Genomic DNA, 13,946 nt, shown 5'->3' with positions numbered 1-13,946 from the left:
CCACTGCTGTTGCTCGATATGTAACGTCTTACATTACTAAATCAGAAAAGACTGAATTGAAAGAAATGTGGGAAGAGATTTCTCACGAGACGACTCTAAGTAAGAAATTATACAGTTTCAGTTTGAAGATGTTATTGCATCGTGAAATTGGAGCATATGAATGTTCAGATCGGTTATCATCTGCAAGTCTATATTCCAAAAGTAGAAGAATCATTTGGGTGAGTCTAGGTCTTGCAGGAATGTGAAATCGGGTACTGAAATCTGTTCAAGAAATTGAATATTTAGCAGAAAATGAACCAGAAAGTACAGATATTTTGAAAACGAATATGTTGGACACATACTTTCCAAATAGAAGTCATCATCTTGAGAACATGTGTCTCTATGAAGTGCTGCAAAACTACACTTTTAAACGGAATACTACAGAGAACATCAACGATGGAAAATATGGAGTGATTGGTTCCGAAGGATGTCTGGTGAAACAAAGGAAAGGAAATTTAAATAATCACAGGAAATTGAGTTGCGACACTGCTGACAAAAGGGAATTTTACTATTTAGCCCTTTTGAAAATGTTCAAACCACGGCGTTCAGAACTGGAATTACTTGGAGATTTTCCCAGCTATGAAGATTCATTTCATGCTTCTAAAGATAGCATACAATGCAGTGCTTTCGCAAATTATGTCAAAATGTTGAATGATGAAATTGATCAAGAAGCTACAATTGCAGCTGAGATTGCTAGAGACAGTTCTCAAGACAGTCAAAGTTCTGCTGCACTCTGTCAAGATCCACTAGGACAACCAATTGTTGAAAATGAAGCAGCGATTGCAATGAATGAGGTAGAAACAGCAATGTATCAAGCTCAAGAAGATGCAATACAGTTAGGAAACTTGGAAGAGCAACTAAATGTTGAACCGAAACAAATATATCAGCAAGTGAAAGAGCAGATTGATCATGGATTACTTCATGAAAAGAGAGGGTGCTCATGTATATCATTTCAACCTATCTGAATGTATGTGAGTGGTCAAGCTGGAAGAGGAAAAAGTTTTTTAATTAAAGTAATTTGTCTTGTGTTGTCACTGCTCCAACTGGGTTGGCAGCACATAACATTAAAGGAATTACTTTACATCGTTTACTAATGCTCCCAGTAGAGCATGAGAACAAATTGGAATACCACAAAGCTATCTGGAGAAGCTTGCTGTGAAGTTTCAAGAGTCCTGAAGAAAATGAAACTTCTCATTATTGATGAGGTGAGCATGGTCTCAAACTTGATGCTTGCCTTTGTGCATTTAAGAAGGCAGCAAATTCTTAAAACAGAGTATGACGTGTTATTTGGAGGAAAACACGTCATAGTTTTTGGAGATCTACTGCAACTGACTCCGGTAAAAGGACAACCGGTATTTAAAACACTTGCCCATGAAGATACCAGAAAGTCTCTTGGCAGTGTTGGTAATGTGAACATTTGGAGTAATTTTGAATACAAAGAACTGACAACAAATATGCGACAGGCAAATGATGCTGAATATGGAAGTATTCTTCAAGATATAAGAATTGGAATTCTTTCAAAACAAGGCAAAGAAGCTTTGGAGAGTCGATTACTTTGCAATGTCTTTCCAAATGAAAATGCAGTTCCTGCAAAAGTGTACGTGGAAATTGCTAAAAATAAGTCAGTGATTTGCTTAATGCCAACACTGCACGAGTGTTCCATATTCAACGAAGAATTATTGAAACTGGAAAATGAAGAAATTGTAAAAATGGAAGCCATCGATATAATACTGCATGAAGGAATCACTATTATTTTGACGGGAAAGTTGAGATCAAAACTGGATTGTTTAGAAAAAAAAATATCTAAAACTGCTGGTTTAGAAAAGACACTATATGCGTGTGTAAACTGTCGGGTAATTTTAAGGCGTAATTTGGATGTAGAGAAAGGTTTAGTTAATGGTGCAATGGGCAAAGTGGTGGATTTTGTGAATTATCAGAAAAAAGAAGGAATTGAATTTTTAAAAATTAAATTTGATCAGATTGATGAAGTTAAAGAAATTGGTCGTTGTTCAGTTCGTTTTTTGCTTGTTAAAGATTTATATGTCCGTAGGAAACTATTTCCATTTTCTCTGGCATATGCAGTGACTATTCATAAATCTCAAGGATTAAGTGTAGACAGTGCATTGGTGAACATTGGATCTACCGTATTTAACCCCTTGCGTGCGCTTGACGGAACCACGACGTCATGAGCCACGGGCGGCGTGTGCTCATGACGGCGTGGTTCAATCATGCTGCGGCCGCTCCGCCCACACGGCGGAGTTGTGACAGAACCACGCCGTCATGAGCACAGCTCGCCCGTGACTCATGACGGAGTGGTTCCGTCACAAGCAAGGCGGCGCCGCGCTCACCCCACACCCCCCCCAGCGCCGCGGCGGAATTTGCACCGCGGTGAAGGGGTTAAAGAGGGTATGGCATATGTTGCTTTGTCGCGAGTCAGATCATTATCTGGTTTGTTTTTGATTAATTTTGATGAGACAAAGGTTACTGCAGATGCAAACTGTAAAAGAGTATAATAGGTTAAGAAGGGTGTATGCTCCAAATTTAGGTTAATATCCTGTATTTGAAAAGCGTGTGGTTGGTCAAAAAAGAAGGTTCCAGAATAGCTGTTCTGAAGGTGTCAAGAAGGGAAAAGAACAAGATAATGTTGTGATTGCAGGTAAAAAGAAATTGGACACTGTTGGAGAGACTGTTGGTTATCAGTTTAAAAATAGTTCAGGTGTCAACTGCTATGCTAATGTAGTGGTCAATGTTGTTTTTTATCTGGAAGGTTTAAATCAGGAAAAAAGATTTTGTTCTCTGTTTCATTCTGTTTATGACAAATTGACAACAGATAAAAGTAAAATACAATCTGTTTCAGATATTCGTAGTCTTTTGGATGTGTGTTCTGGTTCTACACAATTTACACAAAATATCCAACAAGATGCTCAGGAATTTTTAATGTATATGCTGACCATTTTTGAAAATGAAGGTGTAGAAATAGAAAATATTTTTGGCCTTTCGTACAAATGGGAACATTATTGTGAAAATTGCATGTATACATGTAGCACCAATGTAGACACTGAGAGATTTCTGTATTTAACATTACCAGACTGTAAATCAGTATCTTTCAATAAATTAGTTAAAGTTGGAATTCAAAACATGGAGTGTAGCCAATATAAATCAGAAATGTTATCCACATTATTCTTAACAAAATATGGAAAATACATCATTTTAATGATGCAACGTTTTACAGCTGATGGAAGAAAATTGGATACTTTAATAAAGCAATTTGTAGCAGCACAACTATCAATATCAGGAAGGACTTTTGTAGCAATTGCAATAATTTTCCATGATGGTCCTTCCACAACATCTGGACATTACACTGCCTATCTAAAATGTGACAAAGGCTGGACACTTTGTAATGATGCCCAGTTGGTTTTCAAACAACGTTTGCCTAGTGAATTACCAAATTCCTACCTAATATTTTTCAAGCCAAAGTTTTAGGAAGATAATTCACTCTCTGAGGAATTTATTATTATAATTTAATAGGACTACCATTGGACAATTTACATAAAGAAGGAGTCCAAAAATACGATTTGGCCTCAAGGAAAGGTATATTTTTTAATTATGGACTTTTTCGTGCTCATTGACTTGGTGAATATTTTTAAGTGACAACATTTACAGTTTTTATAAGTTAAAGTTATACAATTTTGTAAGCTGTAAGCATTTCATATATGTGTGATTTGTATTTTCTGGTATTTTACTGAGAATAGTATGTTGTTTTTTTAACAATCTTTCTGATTGTTTTTTTTTTTGCCCGCTGTTAAGTGATGAGTACGATTGAAATCACTATTTCTAGTGAAATTCAATATATTCTGAGAACAGCAAAAAAGGCAAAAAATTACTTTGTGGAAATTATGCAGTGTTGTAAAAAATGTATTATTACATGTTATATTTTTTTTTCTTTTCTTTCACAGATCCAAATTTTAAAATAAGCAATTTATATGAATTTAGATTGCAATGAAAATCTGAAAATAATGTATACCATTTTTATTCCTATTATTGTGAAGGTAAGTTTAACTAAGTCTCAATATGCAGAATGAGGAGGTCTGCAAGAAGCTACAAAGTTGAAACACGTTTCTAAAAACACTCTGTGTATACCTATGTAGTTTTGAAATCTGACCATAATCAGATATCATGTGACCTGCAAAAAAAAGAGATTTGAGGGGTTCATAATATTTCCCATTGTACCTATTGAAGGACCGCAATCATTTTAATCATCCTTCTTTGAACATCTTTGCAGACAAAACTCTGTGCTTACCTTCTATCATTCGCAAGGAATTTTACAACCGGAAATATGTCACTTTTTGTAACATAGTTATTGCGCAAGACACTCTTTTATATTTACAAAGAGAGGAAAAGGCACTCTGTGTACTTTTTCTACACCAAGTAAATACAACCTCATCATACACACCACTTTGCGTTGAAAGGGTGTTCTATAAGTGTTGTTGTGCATGATTGCACTGAATACTCATAGAACAAGATACATCTCTAGATTTATCAGAAATCATAAATTTCGATGTGAATGCTGCACCATTCTAAAATTGGTGTAGGAAAGCACAATAAGGAGAATTATTTTTATTTCTCCACATTTTTATATCTTCAATGCATGCTAAAATGTTCAGCATACATTGAAGGAGAAAAATGCATTTTCTCAGTGTGTCTTCCTGCAGAAAAACAAACAGCACATGACACAGATATACTTGCACTATGGTGCAAGGGTGCCTGTGTCACCACATGGTTGTATTTTAAGCAGCCGTGCAGAGAGAAGCATAGATTTGCAACATATTTATGTACATATGTTGCATCCCTGTGCTTCGGAAGTACTACAGCACACTGCAGTTAAAGAGGTTACTGTGTGATGCTGCAGCACTTCCCCATAGTTCTGCACTTATACATTCACCATACACTATACACCAACACACAGACACATACAGACATTCACACAGTTTAGTCACTAGTCTGCAGTAAGATACATTTAATGACTCACTTATAGAGTCAGTTACGCACCTAGAAAATCATCCATTCACACACTTGTACACCCACTCATTCTTCAACAGACTTTTCCCTAGATATATTAAACATATTAAAACTGTACAGAAACACATACTCACTGGATGATGTCATCAGTGATGTCATCAGTGATGTCATTTGAGATGTCATCAGTGATGTCACTGACCATGTCATGAGTGATGTAATATGTGACGTCATCAGCAGTGCATTGCGGGGGCGCGAGTTATAGTTAGCTGAACTAACTATAACAGGGGAATTTCTAGGGTTTTGTACGAGGGAAATGTCCAGCTAACTATAATGGCCCTGAAACCTATGTTTTTTTCAGTGAATTTCTAAGGTTTTTTAAATGCCAATTCCTAACTATAACGCCCCTGAAACCTTTGGTATTTTCAGTGAATATATATTCCAACATACAGGTTGCCCCAATAGAAGACGCCAACTCGCGAGGAGGTTTGCTTCCTTTAATGGAGGACTTCAGCAGGGCAGCAAAGAATACCATTCCATTAGTACAACCGCCCAACGCGTTTCAAACACCACTGTGTCCTTGTTCACGGGCTTGAAGAACTGCAAACAGCCGCGCCTCGGGAACACCAGATAAACTGTCCAAGTCCCGCCCAAGTGGGCGTGTCCGAAGGTATGCTGGTACTTGTGGTTCCCTTTAAGTTTGTCTCAAGTGAGTGCTGCTGTGCCTTTCCAATTAATCCTTATTTTACCCCAGTGGGCTGAAAGGGTAAAAAACACTGCTCAAACTGTCTGTTCCAATGTCCTCTCACACGGACCACCTCGTTCCTTAACGCTCTTAGTATTAACCAAACGCAGGATCTGCCGGGATAGCAGGGGGGCGTCTTCGCGACCAAGCAGGCCACCAACATTCCAACATACAGGTTGCCCCAATAGAAGACGCCAACTCACGAGGAGGTTTGCTTCCTTTAATGGAGGACTTCAGCAGGGCAGCAAAGAATACCATTCCATTAGTACAACCGCCCAACGCGTTTCAAACACCACTGTGTCCTTGTTCACGGGCTTGAAGAACTGCAAACAGCCGCGCCTCGGGAACACCAGATAAACTGTCCAAGTCCCGCCCAAGTGGGCGTGTCCGAAGGGATGCTGGTACTTGTGATTCCCTTTAAGTTTGTCTCAAGTGAGTGCTGCTGTGCCTATATGTATATATATATATATATATTCACTTAAAAAACCATAGGTTACACACACGTTATTGTTAGGAATTAGCATTTTGAAAACCTTGCAAATTCACTGAAAAAACCATAGGTTTCACACATGTTATAGTTAGCTGGACATTTCACTCGTAAAAAACCATTGAAATTCCCCCGTTATAGTTAGTTCAGCTAAATATAACTCGCGCGACCGCAATCCACTGCTGCTGAAATGCAATCAAAATCATTAAACATGATATCTTTAGAGATAAGTTATAGATAGGAATTAGCATTTAAAAAACCTTTGAAATTCACTGAAAAAACCATAGGTTTCATGCACATTATAGTTAGGAATTGGCATTTAAAAAACCTTCGAAATTCACTGAAAAAACCATAGATTTCAGGGGCGTTATAGTTAGCTGGACATTTCCCTCGTACAAAACCCTAGAAATTCCCCTGTTATAGTTAGTTCAACTAACTATAACTCACGCCCCTGCAATGCACTGCTGATGACGTCACATATTACATCACTCATGACATGGTCAGTGACATCACTATGACCATATTAGTAGGGTTGCGTCCTCTTGCTTTTTCATTCTTCGAACCCTCGGGAAAATTAAACTTCTTCTCCCTGAAGATAGCCTGAAGACAGTAGTCACAGCACTCATTCTGTCGCGACTGGACTACTGTAACAGTCTCTTTAGTAACATCCAGGAGAGACATTTGGTCAGACTCCAGATCGTGCAGAATGCGGCAGCCAGGCTGATTACAGGGACACCTAGATTTGTCTCTGTAAGGATGGGCCCCAGGACACCTCACTGGCTGCCCGTAAAACAACGAATTCAGTTCAAGGCACTGTGTATTGTTTTTAAGGCACTCAGTCAAGCTGGTCCTGACTTTCTGAAACATGCCTTTCAGTGGTATGTGCCCGGAAGAGATCTTCGTTCGGCTCAGGCTAAACTAGTTACTCCTTCCCGCTTTAACAAAGCTAATTGTGGAGGTAGGGGTTTTTGCCATTGTGCTGCTAGGGCATGGAATGGTTTGCCTCTCCAGCTCAGAAACATCACCGAGCTCCTTGTCTTGTCTTGTCTTTTTATATAATCTTTTCTTTTAGAATAATCATTGGCTAATCTCAGGTGGGTAATGCATAGCGCCAGGACACCTCCGGGTAACAGAGCGCTTTAGAAATCATTTTAACATAACATAACATAACATATATGTGTGTGTGTGTATATATATACACACACACACACACACACACACTTATATATTATCTACTGGCGGTCGCCAGTAGATAGTTATAGTTAGGACCGAGTTCCCATAGGAATTCTGAAAATTCTATTTTGAATAACTTTGGCACCGGTTGACTTATCTTCGTGAAATTTTCAAAACTAATGGGGCGCTCCGCTCAGCTCCTACCCTGAAAGTCTCGGGGTGATTCGTCAAGCGGGGGCTAAGAAAAAAGGGGGTCCCAAAACACGTTTTCCCCATGCATTTTCCCATAGGACCTTTAGTCAAAGGTACAGCCCGAACGGCTGAACAGAATAGCTTGAAATTTGGCAAAGAGGTAGTCCTCAGGTCAGGCATGTGCCTTTTGCATATATGGTGTCAATCTGTTCAGTAGTTTCTGAGAAAATCAAAAGTAAAATCACATATATATCTGGGCGGAGCCTAACCACACATCTCATCGTGAGATCTGATTGGCTGTCAGCACTTCATCCAAGAAGTGTTGGCAGCCATCTTGGGACCAATATACATGATAGCACCTCATTAAAAAGCATTGCAGTTAATAGAAGGTTTTAAGACTTTAGTTACATTATAAATCATTTGTTGATGGTACCATACTCATTTTAGGAATTGTGGTGTGTTCTAAGGTGATTTTAGCATGTGAAAAAGCCTTCTGCTGTGATATCATGAATCATGTTTGAGAGAAAACTATTTTCTCATGCTTTTCCCACAGAGGTTTGGAAGGTGATCTATAAGCTAAACTGAGAGCATATTTTCTGTAAATTCACATTATCTCTCTCAGTCATGTGAGAATGAAGTCTGACATTCTCAGTAAAACATGTACATCCAACAAGGGCAGAGACTGTCAGTTGATTCCTTTGTGTTCTACTGCAGCTTCTCAGAGTGTTCTAAAGAACAACTAGAGCGCTAACAGTCCTACTTATGACAAACGTATGGCACACCTGAAGCCATCTTGGTTGGAATAAAGTGGTAACTCTTAATACATTTAATTTAAAAAGGAACAAAATGAGGGGGTTCATTTTGCCATAGAAAGTATGATTAGTGCTGCAGAAAGAAAAATTAGGGCACATTTTGAGTGACTTCTGAAATCCTCTTCTATTTCATTAAAAGATTCTGACATGCAGACTGAAACATGCACTTTCAATACCAGCAGCAGACTTCCCTGGTGAGCAGTAGCTTTACTACAGTGATCTAATAAGCAACTAGAGTGCTAACATTCTGAATTTATGGCAAATGTGTGACACATCTGAATACCTTCTTGATGGAATCAAAGTAAAAAACTGAAAGTATTTCCTACTGAGGAGACTGTAGTAAATGAGGAAATTAGGAAACTTCATAACAAATAAGTCTCCCAAGATGGCCACCAGAGACAAAAGAGCCCAAATGTAGCCCAAATATCACCCAGATGTAGCCCAAGTATAGCCCAATGACAGAATGTCCCAGAGTGTTCTAACGAACAACTAGAGCACTAACAGTCTTACTTATGACAAAAGTATGGCACACCTGAAGCCATCTTGATTGGAATAAAGTGGTAATACTTAAAACATTTAATTTACTAAGGAACAAAATGAGGGGGTTCATTTTGCCATAAAAACTATGATTAGTTCTGCAGAAAGAAAAATTAGGGCACATTTTGACTTCTCAAATCCTCTTCTATTTCATAAACAAATTCTGACATGCAGACTGAAACATGCACTTTGAATACCAGCAGCAGACTTCCCTGGTGAGCAGCAGTTTTACTACAGTGATCTAATGAGCAACTAGAGTGCTAACATTCAGAATTTATGGCAAATGTGTGACACATCTGAATGTCTTCTTGATGGAACCAAAATAAAAAACTGAAAGTATTCCCACTGAGGAGACTGCAGTAAATGAGGAAATTAGGAAACTTCATAACAAATAAGTCTCCCAAGATGGCCACCAGAGACAAAAGAGCCCAAATGTAGCCCAAATATCACCCAGATGTAACCCAAGTATAGCCCAATGACAGAATGTCCCAGAGTTTTCTTAAGAACAACTAGAGCGCTTACTGTCTTACTTATGAAAAAAGTATGGCACACCTGAAGCCATCTTGATTGGAATAAACTGGTAACACTTAAAACATTTAATTTAAAAAGGAACACAATGAGGGGGTTCATTTTGCCATAGAAATTATGATTAGTGCTGTAGAAAGAAAAATTAGGGCACAGTTTGAGTAACTTCTCAAATTCTCTTCTATTTCATTAAAAAAATTCTGATATGCAGACTGAAACATGCACTTTTAATACCAGCAGCAGACTTCCGTGGTGAGCAGTACCTTTACTACAGTGATCTAATGAGCAACTAGAGTGCTAACATTCAGAATGTATGGCAAATGTGTGACATATCTGAATACCAAAATCAACAATGAGGGGGGGAATAGACCACTTGTCCTGTGTACCAGGGTCTTAGTTAACGTGAATGGTCGTCGTTAAAAAACCCTCATATACGTACACAAGTATTGGGCGGTATATGTTGGTTCTCCGCCTTCGTGTATCGTAATAGCATGATCATTGGGCTTTTTTTGTCCATATGCTTGCCTCCCCATGGAGGAAGACCAACTGGTTCTACAGTAGTGGTCAAAGAGATAAAAAAGAGGGTGTGCTCGTGCTCAGTGAGAAGTGGTTTTGAAGATAAAATTCCCGGTTATCGAAACTCGTTTCCTTTATTCTTGAGATATATGATATTGGGAAATTTAAAATCATGAACGTGCATACGAAAACCTAGTTATTGGTCTAATGCACTGACAGTGATCTTGTAAGGTCTGGTCTACATGTTTCAGCCTCGTGCAGAGTCTAGAGGCTTTCGTCAGGACCAAAATCGTTTAGGGGAGCATTTCTGGGCTCACCTGGTGAATTCTGGGGGTGGTTATTGTGTACTCACCGCCCTCGGTGTAAGGAGTCAGAACTATTAGTATCTGTTCCTGTAAAAAGAAATAGTGCGTATTATCACATTCTAACAACACATTAATTGCTAGTGTTTCTCTTAGAATTATGCTAGAACGAATATTTAATCTTTATGAACAATCGTGGTATACTGTTTTAATTGCGCATTCCTAGCGCTTTTTCGTACACAGAGCGGACTGAGAAATGTGAAGATAGATTTAAAATCGAGTTAAAACAGAGGTAAAGCAAATACCACATCGGTTTTCATTACAAGTTCTTATTTGTCAATTTGTATTCAAAATTGACCGTTCACGTTATATAGTCAAAAATATGTCGTCATTTATTGTTTGGGTGACCAGTTATCTAACGGGATGAGTCTATGCGTTCGTATTAAGACTAAAAACACTATAGCACTGTAGGTAGATAGCTTCTCTTTGTTCATCCCCTATGTGATTCATAGCGCAATGGTAAGAGTCTGTATGTATACTCACCCAGTTACTACTGCCTTTACAAACGCGATGTCTCTGTTTGGTCTACTGAGAGTTATTTGAGTGAGCAAGGCGGTTACCTTTTTAGCGATTAGGACATCTTTCTTCAGGGTGTCAGTCAGATGGTAGTGAGCCTTTTGCTGTTGGAGAGGGGGAAAAAAATTAGTTACTTTACTCACTGTTTGACGCTTTTTGGAGACAGCTTCAGCGTAGCTTACCGGTTCCTCTAGCAGACCCACTTGTTCTGACTCTGACGTTATCCCTGGGATAACGTACGTTCCGGTAGACTCGCGTTACATAGCCTGTCGCTAGTGAAATCAAGGTAGGACTTATCGGTATTGGATGGCATTGAAGTAGGTGAAATGGTTGGCATTATTGCTCTTGGTTGTCAAGACAATGCGCAATGGTCAGTAATGGTGGAGGATGAAAGGACACTTTTAGGTTTTGGTTGGTATCTTAGGTGACTCATGTGGGTGACATTTCCATGATTGTATGAGTGTTTTTAGGCCGATATCAATGGTCAGCCTGTTATGGGAAAAATAGTAGGGCTAACGGGTCATGGTTGGCATTCCGGTGGGCACTCGTGATTGGCAATGTTGTTGTTTAAGATAGGGTGCCTGAATTAGGTGGGTAATGGTTATCAAGTTCGGGTTCATAATTATATGGAGTTTGGTATTCCTGATGTGGTATCTTCATGAGGGTTACCCTCTCATTGGTCTTTCTGAAAGTGGCGGGTGTTCATATAGTCTATATAGGGAGTTGTTATCACTTGCAGAGAGTAGACCAGGGTATGGTGTCATTCAGTCCCTCTTTATCTGTCTTGAGACGATGGACCCAGTGTTGTTCCTTTTCAAAAAGTATTTGTTCCACATTGTGGCTTTTGAACACTAGGGTCTCTAGGATTACCCAATTTAGATCTTCTGGGGTATGGTTTGCTTCAATAAAATGTTTGCTCATTTTTGTTGTCGCTCTTTTGCATGTGATGTTGCTACGGTGTTCAATGATCCGTTGTTTAGCCTTCTGGCAAGTCATTCCTATATATCTACGGTCGCAAGGGCAGACAATCATGTACACTACATGTGTGGTGTTGCAATTTGTGTGGTTGCGTAATTCCCATTTGAGGTTAGGAAGAAGTTGTAAGGTTTTCGTCATTTTGGTTAACTTACAGACTGAGCAAGAGCCACATGGGTAGTGACCCACTACCGGACTTAAATTCCATGCTGTTGTTATGGTTTCTCTTGTAGTTGTGATCCTTGGTCTTGTGTGGACCAGAATGTCTTTAATGTTTTTTGTCCTCTTATTGGCGAATCTTGGTTTGGGCCATTTCAGTGTGTTTGAAGTTAAAATTCTCCAGTTCTTATTGATGATTTTCTTTACTGTGTTTGATTCAGTATTGTATGTTGTTACACACATCAACAGATCCTTTGGTTCTTCTCGTTGTACAGTGGATAACAGACTTTCTCTAGGTTGGTTGCGAGCTCTCTTTTGGCATTTTTTTATAGTTTTGATGGGATAATCTCTTTTGGTGAGTTGATCCTCTAGACCTCTTGCTTGCTGTCTGTAGTCCTCCAAATTACTACAGTTCCGTTTCAAACGAAGGAACTGACTGTAGGGGAGATTGTCTCTTAGAGGTCGAGGGTGAAAACTTTTGTAAGAGAGAATACTGTTTCTTGCCGTCGGCTTGTAGAAAGTCCTGGTATGTAGTGAGTCATTCATGGAAAAGATAGTTACATCAAGGAAATCCAGTTGTTGTTTGTCTGCTGTCGAAGTAAATTGAAGGCAGTCGTCCCTTGTGTTGATCCAGGTCAGAAAGTTGTTTAAAGCTTCTTGGCTGTCTTCCCATATCATGAACCGTCATCTATGTAACGTCGCCAGAACTTGATCTTCCTGTAGAAGGGGTTGTTGGGGGTTTGTATGTGTTCCTGTTCGAAGTTGCTCACATACAGCCCTGCTACACTAGGAGCAAATGTGCTGCCCATCGAAGTTCCGTGGCATTGTCCAAATAAGGTCCCTTCGAATTCAAAATAATTTTCCGTGAGGGCTAATCTACAGCATTCCAACACGAAATGTCTGGGTGTTTTGTAGGTCCAGTCACAAGTGAATAAGATGTTTTCAAGAGTATTTAGAGTCTTTTCTTGGGGTAAGCTGGTATAGAGACTCTCAACATCTAGACCTACTAGGAGCATGGTGTTTTCGTTGTAGGTCTGACCTTCAAGTAGGTTAAGGAGATCACGGGTGTCCTTCAGATAAGTGGGGGTCTTCTGTACCAAAGGTTTCAGGAATTGGTCGGCAAATTGGGAGAGTGGTTCTAGGACGGACCCAATTCCTGACACTATGGGGCGTCCTGGTGGTGGTGTTTTGTTCTTATGAATCTTTGGCAGAGAGTAGAAATAAGGGGCTCTCGGTGTTTTGGTATTTAAAAAGGCGGCCTCAAGTTTAGAAATCCATTGATTAATTTCTGCCTCATCAACCGTTAGTTCGATAGTTCTTTGCAGTCTTTTAGTAGGGTCAGACGTGAGTTTGATGTAGAATCTTCCATCTGAGAGAAGGTCAGTACATTGTTGATTGTAGCCTTGGTTAGTTAGTAGGACAATGGCTCCTCCTTTATCCGCTGGTTTTATTATTAAGTTGTCTTTTTTGCTCAGTTCGTCCAGCGCTCTTTGTTCCTTCTTTGATAGATTAATGTAAGGTCTTTTGCTGTTAGTACTCAGATTGTCTACTTCTTGCATAATTGCTTGTTCAAAGGCTTGGATTTCAACTGGTATCTGAATACCTTCTTGATGGAATCAAAGTAAAAAACTGAAAGCATTTCCTACTGAAGAGACGGCAGTAAATGAGGAAATTAGGAAACTTCATAACAAATAAATCTCCCAAGATGGCCACCAGAGACAAAAGAGCCCAAATGCAGCACAAATATCACCCAGATGTAGCCCACATGTAGCCCAATGACAGAAGTGTGCAAAACACTTATTTTTTGTGTATTTGCAGTTTTATATAGTGCAGACTTGTCAGGTATTGGAGTGCTTTACATGAGCATTGGTTACATCACACAAGATCAAATT

The sequence above is a fragment of the Triturus cristatus genome, chromosome 9 (assembly GCF_964204655.1).
Source record: "Triturus cristatus chromosome 9, aTriCri1.1, whole genome shotgun sequence".
NCBI classification, from domain to species: domain Eukaryota; kingdom Metazoa; phylum Chordata; class Amphibia; order Caudata; family Salamandridae; genus Triturus; species Triturus cristatus.
This window is presented reverse-complemented; position numbering follows the sequence as displayed.